Here is an 18,231-nt window from a genome sequence, read left to right on the forward strand (position 1 = left end):
TACCTGTACACAGCCAATCTGTAATTTATTTATTTTTTCTTTATTTAACCAGGCAAGTCGGGTAAGAACAAATTCTTATTTTCAATGACGGCCTAGGAACAGTGGATTAACTGCCTGTTCAGGGGCAGAACGACAGATTTGTACCTTGTCAGCTCGGGGGTTTTGAACTTGCAACCTTCCGGTTACTAGTCCAACGCTCTAACCACTAGGCTACCCTGCCGCCCCAACCCGTAAATAGCGCACCCGACTACCCCATCCCCATATTATTACTTAGCGTCTTGCTCTTTTGCGCCCCCAGTATCTCTACTTGCACATCATCATCTGCACATCTATCACTCCAGTATTAATGCTAAATTGTAATTATTTTTGCATCTATAGTCTATTTATTTGCCTCCTCCCTACCCTTCTACATTTGCACACACTGTACATAGATATTTCTATTTTTCTTTTCTTTTGTGTTATTGTATGTTTGTGTGTAACTCTGTTGTTTTTGTCACACTGCTTTGCTTTATCTTGGCCAGGTCACAGTTGTAAATGGGAACGCTTTCTCAACTGGCCTACCTGGTTAAATAAAAAAAATACAAATAAATTGTGGTATAGGAATTATAGCCCTTTAGAACTTAATTGTAGAATAGATAACTCCCTCACTCACGATATTGCAATAAATATGCAGAGGTAATATGGCGTGTGCAGGGGTTCTTTTCTACAGTGAATATGTTGCTTTGTGATTGTGACACAGTCAGGTATACCTTTCATTGGTTGTCATATGTTAATTGTTTAACCTTGCATGATGATTGTTCACCCACCCAACTGGGCTCAGTTTCTATTGATTCATTGATTGAGTTGTAAACCATTATGAAGTCCGTCAGCAGACCAAACACAAAAGTCCTAAAATGTTTTTTTTTTTTCTAATTCAAAATGTGAGCCTGTGTGAACTGATGTCTTTTTAGAGAACTAACCCAAGTGATTTGCTGTATTGATTAAAGGTAGACTCGGTGATATGATGTCGATGCAAAAAAGTAAACAGCATAGTGGGTCAATTTCCACAACAGTGTGAGGCTCAAAGCTGGGGAACTCAGTCTGTCTTTCATCTTACTCTTGAAAGTTGCATGCCTTAGAGAGCTATTTTTAACTTGTCAGAAATGTCTAGCTCATCTAGTCCATGTCAGTTAACGTTTTATAGCTATGTTTTTTTAGCCCATAGATTTTGTTGTAATGTTTGAGTAACTCAAATATCACATGAGTACACATTAGACGTGACAAAATGTATAGAATTGCAAAAGAAATTGCTTTAAAACGGCAACATTTTCTCCTTAACCCATGCCAAAAATTGTATAATTGCAGGAAATAAGCTTTAAACCTGCAAAATGTTCTGTCCGCCAACAAGGTGGATGTGAACAGTTTATGTATTTGTATTTATTATGGACTCTTCCTGGGGTCCAGCAAAATTATGGCAGTTTATACAATTTTAAAAACATTACATTCAGACTGTGTGCCCTCAGGCTCCTACTCCATCACTACCACATATATATACAGTACAGTCCATGTGTACGTGTGTGTATAGTGCGTATGCTATCGTGTGTTTGTATGCCTGTTTGTGTTGCTTCTTAGTCCCCGCTGTTCCATAAGGTGTAAATGAATAGACACCTCAGGTCGGTTTCTAAATAGCGATGGCGATTGGCTTTAATTTGAGTGATAGCTTGACCTTCAAATCCATGAATTCGTGTGAGGCCAGAGATGTTTATGGGAGGAGCGCCTCATTTCTTTTTCTTTCTAGCCACCGTAGTCTGAAAATGACAGCTGGGTTAAGTCTCAACACGAACACATTTAAATAATTAATAATGTCAAAATTATTAAAGATTTAGGATGATAGTAAATTAAGCACTCTCGCAGATTTTTACGACAATTACATATATTTCTCACTACTTTAACCATGGAGTTTAAAAATGTTCCTAAACACAATTTAACCAACCGCTCTAGACTAGAGCTTCCGTAGTGACTGTGTAGCAGCCTGAACCTTTGACATCTCTCATAGTCACCACTTAGGTCATTAAATCTATAGGTTATGTGGTTCAAAGAGACACAGAAAAGTTGTACTCTGCCACCTTATTCTGAAGACATTTGATTACATTACTCTACTTTAAAATGTCAACCTGGATCTAGCACCAAGTAGGCTAATTAGGCCTAATAGATCATTTCTAGATTTTCAATGTAAACTTTGATTCAAACAGCTGCCACAAATAGCTTACACTGAATAAGCAGTAAAGAATAATCAGCAGAACTTTGAGACGTTCTCATTCCTACCAGAAGATGGCAGTGCAAGATTGCAGTCATGGAATACTGCGTCTTCCCAAATCACTGCAGTGCACCCAATCAACTGGTATGACACAGCCAACGAACTCAAATCAGAATCACCCAGAGAACCAGCCCATTCATTAGGAGTACACCAGCCAGCCTCTGGCTGTCTGACAGGAACGAGCCCAGAAAAGGCTGTTTGGGGAAGGATGTAATTGAGAGAATCGTTGAGGAAAATAAATATTTCATTGGATATACAGTTCCAGTCAAAACTACTCATTCCAGGGTTTTTCTTTATTTTTACTATTTTCTACATTGTAGAATAATAGTGAAGACATCAAAACTATGAAATAACACACATGGAATCATGTAGTAACCAAAAAAGTGTTAAACAAATCAAAACTATATTTGAGATTCTTCAAAGTAGCCATCATTTGCCTTGAAGACAGCTTTGCACACTCTTGGCATTCTCTCAACCACTTTCATGAGATAGTCACCCGAAATGCTTTTGCCTTGTTAAGTTATTTTGTGGAATTTCTTTCTTTCTTAATACGTTTGAGCCAGCTGTGTTGTAACAAGGTAGGGGTGGTATACAGAACATAGCCCTATTTGGTAAAAGACCAAGTCCATATTATGGCAACAACAGCTCAAATAAGCAAAGAGAAACGATAGTGCATCATTACTTTAAGACATGAAGGTCAGTCAATCAGGAACATTTCAAGAACTTTGAAAGTTTCTCAAGTGCAGTTGCAAAAACCATCAAGCGCTATGATGAAACTGGCTCTCATGAGGACCGCCACAGGAAAGGAAGACCCAGAGTTACCTCTGCTGCAGTTCATTAGAGTTAACTGCACCTAAGATTGCAGCCCAAGTAAATGCTTCATAGAGTTCCACAGACACATCTCAACATCAACTGTTCAGAGAAGACTGTGTGAATCAGGCCTTCATGGTCGAATTGCTGCAAAGAAACCACTACTAAAGGACACCAATAACAAGAATATACTTGTTTGAGCCAAGAAACACGAGCAATGGACATTAGACCGGTGGAAATCTGTCCTTTGGTCTGACGAGTGAAAATTTGAGATTTTTTTGGTGAGACGCAGAGTAGGTGAACGGATGATCTCCACATTTGTGGTTCCCAGCATAAAAGCATGGAGGTGTAATGGTGTGGGGGTGCTTTGCTAGTGACACTTTCAGTGATTTATTTAGAATTCAAGGCACACCTAACCAGCATGGCTTCCACAGCATTATGCAGCGATACGCCATCCCATCTGGTTTGCGCTTAGCGTGACTATCATTTGTTTTTCAACAGGACAATGACCCAACACACCTCCAGGCTGTGTAAGGGCTATTTGACCAAGGAGAGTGATGGAGGGCTGCATCAGATGGCCTGGCCTCCACAATCACCTGACCTCAAACCAATTGAGATGGTTTGGGATGAGTTGGGCGGCCGAGTGAAGGAAAAGCAGCCAACAAGTGCTCAGCATATGTGGGAACTCCTTCAAGAATGTTGGAAAAGCCTTGCAGGTGAAGCTGGTTGAGAGAATTCCAAGAGTGTGCAAAGCTGGAAACAAGGCAAAGAGTAGCTATATATTTAGATTTGTTAAAAAAAAAAAAATTGTTACTACATGATTCCATGTGTTATTTTGTGGTATTCTTGTCTTCGACATTATTCTACAATGTAGAAAATAGTTCAAATAAAGAAAAACCCTTGAATGAGTAGGTGTGCCCAAACTTTTGACTGGTACTGTACATATTGTCAGAATTGTACTCTGGGTAGAGCTGCTCTTGTGTTGTGAGGCACATAGGAAAGGCTTTTGTGGCCCAGTTCCCTGTTGTTGATAATAGGCATACACTCACACAGGCCCATTCCAATTAGTTTCCCTGGATTATTTTCACTTCTCCTACCCACTTAAGTGATAAGAGAAAGTATTTTCAGAACCGAATAATGCCTTTGCAGGTAAAGCAACGGTGTGTTCAGAAATCACCCAATCAGAGTTGAGAAGACCTTTGCAGAAAGGGAGTTCTCTTATGAGTTAGATTGTATATGGTTTATTCCTTTGACAAAGGTGAAATTGGGGCCATTTGAAAATAAATATGGTTGTCGAGGTGAAGACCAAGCCTGTGTTTTTGGCTCTGTCTATTTTTGGATGTCTTTCTCAGGGTCGCCGTACTTTACTGGCTATGCTGTCTCAAATACTGCAGTTCGTAGTGTGTGATCCAGACTTAATAACAATGAAATGAGGTGAAGCCTATGTTATTAAGCGAAGACCAGTGAGTGAACACAAGCTCATCACAGGACTAGTGGTACTTGATGATTCCCTGATGATAAATGTTTGCCACTGCACTCATCATCGACAATGACCCTTTTGCTCATTGCTTTGGTCCAGAAATTGGAAAATTAAAGTTAATATCTACTTATCAGGGACGAACGCTTTCACACATGCCCTCAGGTTGCACTGTTAAAAACACTTGTGTGAAGGAAATATTTAGTTTATTTTTCTCAGATTGACAACTTGCTCTACACATACACAAATTGAACTCATTAGCATTCCAAAGATTTGTCCGTTCCCAGTAGGACATTTCTGCTTCTGAAGAATTACCTCTCAGCTCTAGCTCTGCCTTTCCCATCCATATCCGTTCATTGGAATGGACACATAGGAAAACGTTTTTGTTGCCGGTGTATAATTTCTAAACCGTCAGTTTCACTGTAACAAGAACATACTGCTAGGAGAAAGATGTTTTGGTGAGGGAAGAGGGAAGAAAGAGTAAAGGAATTCGGTAGACTATGTGTTACAGTAAAGGGAACTAGGCTATCACACAATGTATAGTAAATGGCTATCCGCTCTCAACATTTAGACAAGGCATCTCTAAATTTCCAGGAGTGGCACTTTAAATTGAGAATCTTCATTAAGCATGTTTAAAATCAAATCAAACTATTTGTCACATGTGCCGAATGCAACATATCTAGCTAGACCTTACCGCTTACTTACAAGTCCTTAATCAACAGTGCAGTTCAAGAAAGAGTTCAACTAAATTATAGAAAGTAACACAATAAAATAACAATAACGAGGCTATATACAGGGGGTACAGAGTCAATGCGGGGGGTACAGGTTAGTGAAGTTAATTTGTACATGTAGGTTGGGGTGAAGTGACTATGCATAGATAACAAACAGCGAGTAGCAGCAGTGTAAATATCCAGTTGTGTAGGCTTACTCTGTGTATGGGAAACCGGGCCGAAATCATGTAGACCTGTCTGCTCATGATGACCCTAAATTGGACACGACTTCCATGAGGGTTGCAAGGATTTGCAGCATTTGGATTCATCCACCGGTGAAATGCCAATCAGGTTCATTAGGTTTATGAGAAAGATGTTTTGACAAATCAATCAATAAATCAGACATTAGCCTTTTTTATTCCATTATAATAGGAAGAATGAGGAGTTTCTTTCAGTTCTGCTTTAGATCCATTATACATTTTCATCTCGATGTACCTTTCCCTTGAATGTTGTGTTCACCCATAGTGATGTGTGTGTGGTTAGTCATCCTCTTCAGTAAATAATGAAGATGACAGTTGCTCAGGGAGGAGGATATACACTCAGCAAAAAAATAAACGTCCTCACTGTCAACTGCATTTATTTTCAGCAAACTTAACGTGTTAATATTTGTATGAACATAACAAGATTCAACAACTGAGACATAAACTGAACAAGTTCCACAGACATGTGACTAACAGAAATGGAATAATGTGTCCCTGAACAAAGGGGGGTCAAAAGTAAGTCAGTTTCTGGTGTGGCCATCAGCTGCATTAAGTACTGTAGTGCATCTCCTCTTCATGGACTGCATCGGATTTGCCAGTTATTGCTGTGAGATGTTACCCCACTCTTCCACCAAGGCACCTGCAAGTTCCCGGGACATTTCTGGGGGGAATGGCCCAAGCTCTCTCACTCCGATCCAACAGATCACAGCCGTGCTAAATGGGATTGAGATCCGGGCTCTTCGCTGGCCATGGCAGAACACTGACATTCCTGTCTTGGCATTGTCATGCTGAAGGGTCATGTCAGGATGAGCCTGCAGGAAGCGTACCACATGAGGGACTAGGATGTCTTCCCTGTAACGCACAGCGTTGAGATTGCCTGCAATGACAACAAGCTCAGTCTGATGATGCTGTGACACACCGCCCCAGACCACGACGGACCCTCCACCTCCAAATCGACCCCGCTCCAGAGTACAGGCCTCGGTATAACGCTCATTCCTTCAACAATAAACGAGAATCCGACCATCACCCCCGGTGAGACAAAACCGCGACTCGTCAGTGAAGAGCACTTTTTGCCAGTCCTGTCTGGTCCAGTGATGGTGGGTTTGTGCCCATAGGCGATGTTGTTGCTGGTGATGTCTGATGTCTGACCTCTTTACAACAGGCCTACAAGCCCTCAGTCCCCAGCCTCTCTCCAGCCTATTGCGGACAGTCTGAGCACTGATGGAGGTAGTGTGCGTTCCTGGTGTAACTCGGGCAGCTGTTGTTGCCATCCTCTACATGTCCCGCAGGTGTGATGTTCGGATGTACCGATCCTGTGCAGGTGTTGTTACACGTGGTCTGCCTCTGCGAGGACGATCAGCTGTCCGTCCTGTCTCCCTGAAGCGCTGTCTTAGATGTCTCACAGTACGTATATTGCAAAGTATTGCCCTGGCCACATCTGCAGTCCTCATGCCTCCTTGCAGCCCGCCTAAGGCACGTTCACGCAGCTGAGCAGGGACCCTGGGCATCTTTCTTTTGGTGTTTTTCAGAGTAGGTAGAAAGGCATCGTTATTGTCCTAAGTTTTCATAACTGTGACCTTAATTGCCTACCGTCTGTAAACTGTTAGTGTCTTAATGACTTTTCCACCGGTGCATGTTCATTAATTGTTTATGGTTCATTGAAAAAGCATGGAAAACAGTGTTTAAACCCTTTACATTGAAGATCTGAGAAGTCATTAGACTCTTTACGAATTATCTTTGAAAGACAGGGTCCTGAAAAGGGAAGTTTATTTTTTTGCTGAGTTTAGAATATTGGTTTCTGGACAATATGTAGGACTAATATAAAATGCCCTGGGAAAAGAACAAAGCAATCAGATAATCTGCATTACTAAGACTCTGGGGAAAAGTATAATAAGCCTGCTGATATAAAGGCACCAGTGGTGTCCATTTTAGGACATGCTCATATCTCTGTCCTCATTTGTAATGAACCTAGCTTATTTAAATGTTTGTATTCTTTAAATTGAACCTTTATTTAACTCGGCAAGTCAGTTAAGAACACATTCTTCTTTACAATGATGGCCTCCCAGAGAACATTGGGTTAACTGCCTTGTTTAGGGGCAGGACGACAGATTTTTACCTTGTCAGCTCGGGGATTTGATCCACCAACCTTTCGGTTACTAGTCCAACGCTCTAACCACTAGGCTACCTGCCTCCCCCATTATAACTCTTATGCAATGCTAGTTTTTTGAGGCCCTCTTTAGTGCTAAGTCTCAATAATGCATTTTGCGTTTCAGCGTGTTCCCTGAACATACTAGTGACTACTTTGTTTCGGACACAGACTAATATGCGTCTGGTCTGTGTCTGGTCCTTGCTTCTTCCAGAGCTCAGACAAGGCTTCCCTTGGTTTCCTCTGTTCCTCCACCAGGCCCCAACATTAGATATTCTGGGGGGAATTGACTCCAATGCTCAACAAACATATTTATTTTGCCTGCTAGTCACATCCTATGCAGGAGAAGGAGTCGCCTCAACAAATATCCTGTGTTTCCCCAGCCTCCCAATGATGAAATCGGTAGAAACCATGCTTGATACAAGCTTTTCTCCTGCATTTGAGTGTTTTCCCACCACATCTAAGAACAAGCCGGTGCAGTCTTCAACTGAGTTCTCTCTCTCACAGATGGAGGGAGGGTTGTGTTGTTTGTGTGAGCAGAACCATCATGAATGGATAGACTGGTGTTGTCCCTGGAACTGTGGTTTTCAACCTACAGGAGGTTCACATTGTTTTATTTATTTTAGATTTTTGTCTTCCAAAGATAACAGTTGGGAGTATTAATAGTATTCTAGGCAATTTTGCATAACTTTTCATAATGCTAAGGTTTTATAATAACAATAGGCCTTTAATTTGTTACATTCACAAATGGTGGTCCCCGGAATAGAAATAGTTGGGAACTGCTGCTCTAGGGTTTGTGTAGAGAGCCTGCTTAAGATCAAAAGTCAAGCATTGATCTAAAGTTTCTGCTGACTTTGGAAATGTAGGCCTAGCTTGAAAATGAATAAGTTGGCTCCAATCAGGATTTGACACTGTGGCAGAGTAGTGATCTAAAGATATCCATTTGGACCACTTTGGGGTTCTGAATAGTAGATCATTCAGCTTTAGAAAAATGCTAGCACTGTAGTTTTAACAATTGCTTCCATGAACAAATATTCTGGCTAGTATTCCAAGGTAAAGTAAATGGCTTTATCTGAGGTAGGCTATTTGTACTTTCAGCACACTGTAAATGTCAGCTTTATGAATTCCTTTTTCCTTGGATTGACAGTTTACCCCCCTTTTTAGTCTAGCTTTTGATCATGTTCGTGATGCAGTTGATAGGTAGGTGATTGTCAAGCGTATCACATCGATTCTTTATCACATCTTGTTCCACTCATGATCTAACTACATGCAGCATTGAAGCGATATAATTTATTTTCAATGATGCCCTACCTCCTTTTGAAGTTTGTGTAAAAATACATCTCTTAAGAGAACCGAAGTGTCACTGGAGAGTAAAACTGGGGGAGTAGGGGGGCATTGTCCCCAGCCGCCGACTTCAAACATATTTTTATTTTAATCTGGGGGAGTTTAAAAAACTGCATATCCATGATGACTTCCCAAACTAAAACACCAAAATAATTTATTTCCGAAGACTTTAATGACTTTAATGACTTGGGCAACAGCGTCATCAACTTTAAAATGGTGCCAGAGCCAGATTTAGCAGACCTTTTTTCCCACGAGATAATAAAACACAATGGTACAAAAGATAAAATAATGATTAACAATTAGTGTTTGGTTTTAGTATTTTATTCACCACCGTATCTTCACATCTGTGTTTGGCTCACTGCCAACCGTCCCCCTAGGCTTGCTATTCTTTGGTCAATCCTTGAGTGGAGTTGTTTTGACAATTAGGCTAGTGTGAGATATGTTAGGCTAGAGTGCTAAGGTTTTCTGGCAGTGTTGAGTAGTATGCACTGAGTATGTGAATATAGGCAAGCATGCTTGCAGTCATTCAGACATTCTGCTGCTAAAATTAGGCCTAATTCCTTCAGTTTTGGCCTAGCCTAAATGTAGATAATTCTGTTAGTTTTGCTTGAATTCCAAATGCCAGCAGGCCCTCCCAAATACTGCTAGCTCCGCTGCACTAATGGACTAAAACACCTGCACAACCATGTGGAGGAAAACAAAGCATGGAATCCATCACGTGGTTTAGATTTCGCACCATTTTCTGCTTCCTTCTGTGAGGCTGACCGAAGGTTAATTGCCCCAGAATTCCTGATTGTGAGAAATCACAGTGATTATGCAAGGCGTTGCGGTGTGAAAACATGCTGATATGCATCGCATGTGACTGAGTAGTGAGATACTGCCAACAACATCCAGGCCTATGTGAGTTGCTTCATTGGCTTTAACTAGCTGAGGAGGACACAAAAGCATGTGATACAATGCTACTTGAATTGTTTATGGTACACAGTTGGTCATTCAGTGATTGTTTGGAACACAGTCTTACACCCATTTCCCATTGTAATTGCAGTAGCTCTGGTGTTAGCCTATTTCTACTGCAAATTACACTTTAGTAAATGTTGATGCTAGCATAACGAAATAACATTGGTAGTCAGGGAGACAATGATTTTGACCTTTTCTGTAACATTGATAGCAGTGTTGTAGTAATTGAGTATGGTCTTGATACCACATATTCGGATACATTTGTACTCCGTCTCGGACAGTAAGGACTAGAGGTCAACCGATTATGATTTTTCAACGCCGATACCGATTATTGGAGGACCAAAAAAGCCGATACCGATTAATTGACCGATTTTTAAATAAAATAAATATTTGTAATAATGACAATTACAACAATACTGAATGAACACTTATTTTAACTTAATATAATACATCAATAAAATCAATTTAGCCTCAAGTAGATAATGAAACATGTTCAATTTGGTTTAAATAATGCAAAAACAAAGTGTTGGAGAAGAACGTAAAAGTGCAATATGTGCTATGTAAGAAAGCTAACGTTTCAGTTCCTTGCTCAGTACATGAGAACATATGAAAGCTGGTGGTTCCTTTTAACATGAGTCTTTAATATTCCCAGGTAAGAAGTTTTAGGTTGTAGTTATTATAGGACTATTTCCCTCTATACCATTTGTATTTCATTAAACTTTGACTATTGGATGTTCTTATAGGCACTTTAATATTGCCAGTGTAACAATATGGCTTCCGTCCCTCTCCTCGCTCCTCCCTGGGCTCGAACCAACAACACAACGACAACAGCCACCACATCGAAGCAGCGTTACCCATGCAGAGCAAGGGAAACAACCACCCCAAGGCTCAGAGCGAGTAAAGTTTGAAACGCTAATAGCGCGCGCTAACTAGCTAGCCATTTCACTTCGGTCACACCAGCCTCATCTCGGGAGTTGATAGGTTTGAAGTCATAAACAGCGCAATGCTTGACGCACAACAAAGATCTGCTGATACTTAGATACTGTGGCAAACCTCTTCAAGGTTAGGAGCGTTTGTCACAAACTAAGTGGTAAACTGTCACCAAATCACCCAAGAATGAGAGTTTTTTCGAACAGGAACCTGTGTGTTTGTTTCTCCGTCCTGGTCCACCCAGGCCGTAGGCGAGGTCAAGGATAGCAGGGTTCGGTACACGAATCGGGTTCTCGGTAGGTCCAGGTCCAAACGCCAACAGGTAAGTCCAAAACAATCCAGCTCATACACGGTAAATCCAGCCAATCTCTATAGTCTCTTTCTCTATTGTTCATAGCTCCTTCCAGCACTCTCTCTTCCTCTTCCTGGTTTTTCTTGAACCTTTATCTGTGAGTCGGCTCCACCTTCTGAGGGTTCCCCTTGCTTCTGGGACTTGTAGTTTTGGCGGTCGGCCATTTTGTGATCTGTAGTTCTGACAGGGGTGGCCATTTGAGTGATCGGGCAGAGCCCGTTTATTAGTTCTGTTCTCACATATCTGCCACTTATCACTCAACCCCCTTCTTTGCCACATATCTCTCCCCCTAGATCCGACCCCCTAGGTCGGGCTACCGCAGCAAAATATGCATGCATGCGGGATAACCCATCCACGTTTCCCATTTCCTTCCCTGCTCTGTGTTTCAAGTCAAAATGAAACGGTTGGAGACTCAAAAACCACCGCATCACCCGAGCGTTCTTCTCTTTAGCCCTATGCATCCAGGTGAGTGGGGCATGGTCACTGATGAGGATGAAGTGGCGCCCCAGCAGGTAGTACTTCAGGCTTTCTAGAGCCCACTTTACTGCCAACGCCTCTTTCTCAACGACTGAGTAGTTGGTTTCCCGTGGTTCCAGCTTCCTGCTTAAAAACAGGATGGGGTGTTCCACCCCTTCTATCTCTTGGGATAGTACTGCTCCCAAGCCGACCTCTGAGGCATCCGTCTGAACCACAAACTCTTTCTCAAAGTCTGGTACCACCAGCACTGGGTTACAGCAGAGAGCCTCCTGTAATGTCCTAAATGCTTTGGTGGCCCTTTCATCCCATTTGACCATGTTTGTCCCTCTGCCTCTAATCATGTCGGTAAGTGGGGCGGCCACTGTGGCATAATTTGGGATGAACTTCCGGTAGTAACCGGTCAGCCCTAGGAAGGCTCGGACCTGCTTCTTATTTACTGGTTTCGGCCATTCTCTAATGGCCTTCACCTTCTTATGTTGGGGTTTGATTAACCCTCTTCCCACAGTGTATCCCAGATACTCTGTTTCCTCTAACCCCACATAACACTTGGCAGGGTTTGCCGTGAGCCCTGCCTTTCTAAGGGCATCTAACACTGCCTGTACCCGGGGTAAGTGGGATTCCCAATCTGGGCTGTAGATCCCCACGTCATCTAAATAAGCCGCAGCGTATGCTTTGTGCGGTTTTAGGACTTTGTCCATGAGCCGTTGAAAGGTGGCTGGGGCCCCGTGTAAGCCGAATGTCATGACGGTGTATTGAAACAAACCGTCAGGTGTTGCAAAGACTGTCTTTTCTTTGGCCCTGGGGTTCAGAGGAATTTGCCAGTACCCTTTTGTCAGATCAAGGGTCGTAATGTACAAAGCATGACCAATTTTCTCCAGTAGTTCATCTACTCGGGGCATGGGGTACGCATCAAACTTCGAGATTTCATTTACCTTCCGAAAGTCGTTACAGAACCGCAAAGACCCATCGGGCTTGGAGACCATCACAATTGGGCTAGACCACTCACTATGTGACTATTCGACCACTCCAGCTGTCAACATTTTCTCAGTCTCTGCTCTAATCGCGGCCCGTCGAGCCTCGGGTACCCGATATAGCCTCATACTCACTTTTCTCCCTGGTAGGGAAACAATATCACGAGCCGTAACCTCAGTTCGGCCAGGTACCTCTGAAAACACATCTCTGTTTTTCTGGATCAGGGTCTTTACTTCCTGTACTTGTGCTGGGGACAGAGTGGGTGAAATATTTACTTCGGCTGTCTCCTGAATGTGTGTGGGGTATGTGGCCATTAGTGTTTCTCTCTCTCTCCATGCTTTTAACAGGTTTATGTGATAAATCTGTTCCTGGGGCCGTCGACCTGGCTGTCGGATCCGATAATTGACTTCTCCTATTCTCTCCAGTACTTCATATGGTCACATATACTTCACATATACTTTCCATGTGGCTAGTAGTTTACACTCTACCGTGGGGATCAGCACTAACACCTTATCTCCCGGTTGAAATTCCCTCAGGGTAGCCTGCCGGTTATAAGTGTACCGCTGGTGTTCTTGTGTTTGTCTCATGTGCTCTCTGACGATGGGCATGACTGTGGCTATCCTGTCTTGCATTGCCGTGACGTGCTCTATGACACTAGTATACGGGGTGGATTCTGCTCTCACATATCTGCCACTTATCACTCGACCCCCTTCTTTGCCACAATGCATACTTGTTTGCTTGTATGCTCAGTCAGATTATATGCAACACAGGACACGCTAGATAATATCTAGTAATATCATCAACCATGTGTAGTTAACTAGTGACTAACTTAAGATAAGTTTAATGCTAGCTAGCAACTTACCTTGGCTTACTGCATTTGCGTAACAGGCAGTCTCCTTGTGGAGTGCAATGAGAGAGAGGCAGGTCATTATTGCGTTGGACTAGTTAACTGTAAGGTTGCAAGATTGGATCCCCTGAGCTGACAAGGTGAAAATCTGTCGTTCTGCCCCTGAACGAGGCAGTTAACCCACCGTTCCTTGGCCGTCATTGAAAATAAGAATGTGTTCTTAACTGACTTGCCTAGTTAAATAAAGATTAAATAATTTTTCAAAATCGGCAAATCGTCGCCCAAAAATACAGATTTCCGATTGTTATGAAAACTTGAAATCGGCCCTAATTAATTGGCCATTCCGATTAATCGGTCGACCTCTAGTAAGGACTCGTAATTTCTTCCTGAGACCAGCAGAGTAAAACAGCTTTCATTCAGAGGGCGCATAAAAGTGCTTCTTCAGGCCAAATATTTACTTATCTATTAAAACATTAATATCTTAATTAACAGCCTTTATTATAGACACGTTTGTGCACTGGCGAACCTATAGGCCTTCAGTGTGTGACAGGTTCATGATTCTGAAAGGACAGCAATCGTAATTCCAGCACACACTGTAGGAAAGTGCACTTTTTGTAAAGTATAAAGGGCCAGTGGTGCAGTGGAGGGTATACGCGGGTATAAGCCGTATACCCACTTTTGTTTGTGGGCATTGCGTATACTCACTTCTTAATCTCTACCGCATATCATGGTAGTGTAGTGGAGGTATATGATTTAGCAATTATGTAGTACAATAGAGAAGTCATGCACAAAGTAGCCTACACAATCGCAAAGCCTGTGAAATATATTCAAATGCGCACTGCACACACAGCTAGTTTCAGCGGAAAATCATCTGCAGGCAGCAAGTGTGCAGCTCTCAACTGATTACCATACCAGCTCAATGGGTAGCTGGTATGGTAGGAAAGATGTTTCAATTCATAAGATCTAAATGCTAACAAAGGCAACAATGGGTATGCAAACCAGGTATTGAAAAAGTTTACTTCTAAGGGTTGGTTAGTAGGCTATTTGTGATGTGCAATTGTCATCATGTGCTGTTTGTAGGGAAGATGTGAATGGGCCTAGGTGGACAGAGGCCCACCCACTGGGGAGCTAGGCCCTGACAGGCCCACCCAATCAGATTGATGTGGTTTCAGCATTGTTGAAGACTTAAATGATCAAAGTTGTCTTCTTCTAAAAAATAATAATTTAAAAGTGAAAATCAGAAAGATCGATAGGAAAACTCTTAAAAAACATGCATACAAAAACACTTTTCACACACGCGCCTTTTCTTCGCTGGGCGGGCCATTTGGGAACTTTTTGGCAAAATTAGAGTATACTCACTTCTCTAGGCACCACTGCATAGGGCTGATGGAAAGACAGCAGTCACACACAGCATGATGTTAAAGTATAAGCAGTCCATAGACTTGGACATAATTAGCCAGTAGGTTCCAATCATAAGAATACAAAAACACAACCATTAAGCATTATCCAATTGAAATGTACAACTATTACTTCCCATTCTAGAAACACTTTTCATGTTTAGCACAGAGTAAACAGTGACTTAAAGTCTAACTGATAGTGTTTCAACTACTTTACAGATATGAAATAGAATAATATCATATCAGTAAAAAATATAAAATTCCCAGTTTATGCTACAGAACCAACTTTATAAGTTTTAAAAATAGATTTGACTCAACTTTCCATGACGTACACTAAGGCATATTTGGCAGAAGAGATGGATGCAGTTCAATGCATGATTAATAGAATTAACCAATACATTTCTTGGTAGTGGAGGAAGTATTGCTATCAGGTTGTAAATCAGAGCTGGCCTGGTACATTGTTTGCTGCCATGTTTCAGTTTCAATGACTCAATATTCTGGACAAAAACGGTCTGGGAATGTCAATACAATTTAACTAGCAAAGGCATTGATCACAAGTTAGTCATAACGTGGCTAATAGGCTACCATTTCTATGTATGTAGCAAGCTAAAAACACGGAGCCCAACGCCAGCTGCTAGGAGAATGTCATGTCATGCCATTGGAGGGGTTGTTTTTCGGTGGCAATACACAGCTAGAGATGCAGGTGTCATTTGGTTAGCTAGCAAGAACTTGAACGACTGTTATCCAGTTAGCATATCTCTTGAGTTCGCTATCTCCTCTCATTTCAGAGCACTCTCGTCTGAGAACTAAGAATTAATTTACGAATGTGCAACACCCACTTAATATGGCCGGTGTCAGTAAACTTAGGCAAAAAAAGTCATAGTTAGTCAAGAACGCTCTAGATAACTAATAGGCAGCCTAACCAGCTCTACTACTATGAGTAAAACGGTCAGAGTGAGGTGTTCTCTCATTTATGTCTGGAAGTAGCTAGTGTTGATGAATAGATACATGAGAAATGAGATCAAGTTGAGACTCTGGACAAGGCGGATAAGGTATAATAAAAGACTGTTTATTCAAGCGTAATGATATTTGGCAAAGCGTGCTGCACGGCCCCGTTCGTCTAGCTCTTATGGAACCGTCGGAAAGAGAGGCCGAAAACATGATGTGCAGTCCCTTTAATACATTGAAATGACGTAGGTAGATTCTGGTAGTCCTGGCTTCTGGTAGGTTGCTTATAGGTGATAGACAGTCCCCTCCAGCCTGGTGTCCATATCCCATTGGTTCTCGACAGAGTTCTTTGTCTTTGTAGCCCATCCCGAAGGGGGTCGGGTGTATGTATTTTAGGAATTTCAGTGTATATGTTCAGTGTATATGTTATCTCAGTCAGCCACCCGTACAGGGTTGTACCAGTGCGATTAGTATCTACAGAAAGACAGGGGGAGGGGAGGGTTATGACACAGTGCGCAAGCTATAATTGCATGGTTAGGCCACAGGCAGACAAGTCAGTGAATGCGTTATTACATGTGTTTAATATGTTTATTACACTAGCTAGCCAACTTTAGCCAGTTAACTTGGGTGCTTGGTTGGGGCAAGCATGTTAGGCATGGTAGGCAAACTGAAGAAGGACATTAAATAAAATTCCCCAACGTTTATCAGTACAATTTTGACGGCCAACTAGCTGAAACTGTTCGAGATGGTTTATCTAATGTTCCTTTGTTAGACTTTAGCTCATCTTGCTTTGGCTAGCATTAGTTGTTGAACTTGTTGTTGATATATGCATATAAGCACTGAGTTAGAGAGAGCCTACCTTTTCATGGTTGTTTGATCAATAGGAGTGTAAAGTTCCCAAATGTAAGAGGACTCCCATGGTGTTTACATGCAATATTTGCAGAAATCCATTCAGGTGTATTTTGTGGCTTTTGTGTAGCTGTGATTGACTATAGCACACCGGTCTGTATAGACTGGTCCTGGACAAGACCGATGTTTTATTTACTGCATTGTCTAATTGTCCAAGTACATTACCAATCTCCCTTTCTATATTACTACATAATTTTCACAAATGTCTTAGTATACGCCAATACCCAAACATTCTATGAATTTATGAAAACGTGAAAATGACCATATCGGAGTGATGCTAAAATGCTTTCAGTTCCACTTTAAATGCAACAATGGTTCACACAAAAGTTATTCTCAAAGAGATGGCTAACAGCAAGCGCGCTGCAATAAAAAATACAGTTCCACTAACCAGATTATCTTAATTTGTTGAAAGTTATTCTTTTAAAGAGAGAAGCTAACAAATTAGCAACAACATTCTCTTTGATAACACCTGCTGCATCAGCGGCAAACTAGCCGACAACAAAAGCTAGCTACTTGACCGTGGGAAAGCTACTGCTCGCTATTGAACAGTGAGGGAGGGACCTGTTGGCCTTCAAGAAGGCAGACGCTTCCATATGTTTTTGTAAAACAGCTCCACCCAGTAAGTCAAAATGTTGAGTGATTGATTCCACTGTCACTCCAAAATGTTGCCCTAATACAGATAGATGGCTGATGCCTTTTATCTAGCTTCTGATGGCCGCCTTAGCCAATGGCTGACTTAGCTAGCTAGATGTATATCCCCAGAGACTAGCAGTGTTAACCATTTCCTTTCCAACAAAAACAGATTATTATAATAATTATTTTATAAATCCTTAGCCCTTCTCTGAAGGTGTGGAAGGCCCATTGTTCCCCACTGTGTTTGTGGGTTAGTAATAATTTGTAGAGTGGCTCTATTTTCCCTCAGCCTGCATTTGTTTTTACTTCTGAATGCCTAAAGAATCCATATGTTGTTCTGAAGTAGGAACACAGAAATTCTGGACATTTTGAACTCCTATTATGTGGTGTTTGACAAAATTAAATCATGGTCTTGATTTGGACTCACATTTCTCTGGTCTCGACTCTGTTTCAGACCCCTTGATCCCCTCTTTATCGGTTTTGACTCGGTTGTGCCCCCACTCCGGTCTTGGTCTTAACTCGGACTCGATTTGCTCTGGTCCTCGTCTTGAATCAGTCTCACTTTAGGTGGTCTCAAACAACACAACACTGATTGATAGTTTACACAGAGACAATTTTTACTCTTTCTTTAACATTGATAGGCTACACAGAGACAATGATTTTTACCCTTTACATCTGGTAATATGTTGCATAATTAGCCTATTGCTAGCTTACGTACGTAGGTTGACAAACTCCCTTGGCCCTTCCCCTTCTGCTCCCTCTTTAG

General features: G+C 41.7%; 1 protein-coding gene and 1 long non-coding RNA gene across 5 annotated transcripts in view; one reads left to right on the forward strand and one right to left on the reverse strand.

The window, feature by feature from the left end:
* LOC118379987 (GPI ethanolamine phosphate transferase 2-like) overlaps nt 1-18,231 on the forward strand; it is a 129,347-nt gene that overhangs the window by 1,908 nt on the left and 109,208 nt on the right. The gene's annotated exons all lie outside the window — the stretch shown is intronic.
* Nucleotides 16,024-18,225, reverse strand: LOC118380017 (uncharacterized). The gene is made up of 2 exons (XR_004824762.2): nt 17,893-18,225; nt 16,024-16,397 (listed from the first exon to the last, which is right to left on the reverse strand). It is a non-coding gene; the product is annotated as an uncharacterized LOC118380017 (long non-coding RNA).

This window comes from Oncorhynchus keta, chromosome 4 (assembly GCF_023373465.1).
Source record: "Oncorhynchus keta strain PuntledgeMale-10-30-2019 chromosome 4, Oket_V2, whole genome shotgun sequence".
Lineage (NCBI taxonomy): Eukaryota > Metazoa > Chordata > Actinopteri > Salmoniformes > Salmonidae > Oncorhynchus > Oncorhynchus keta.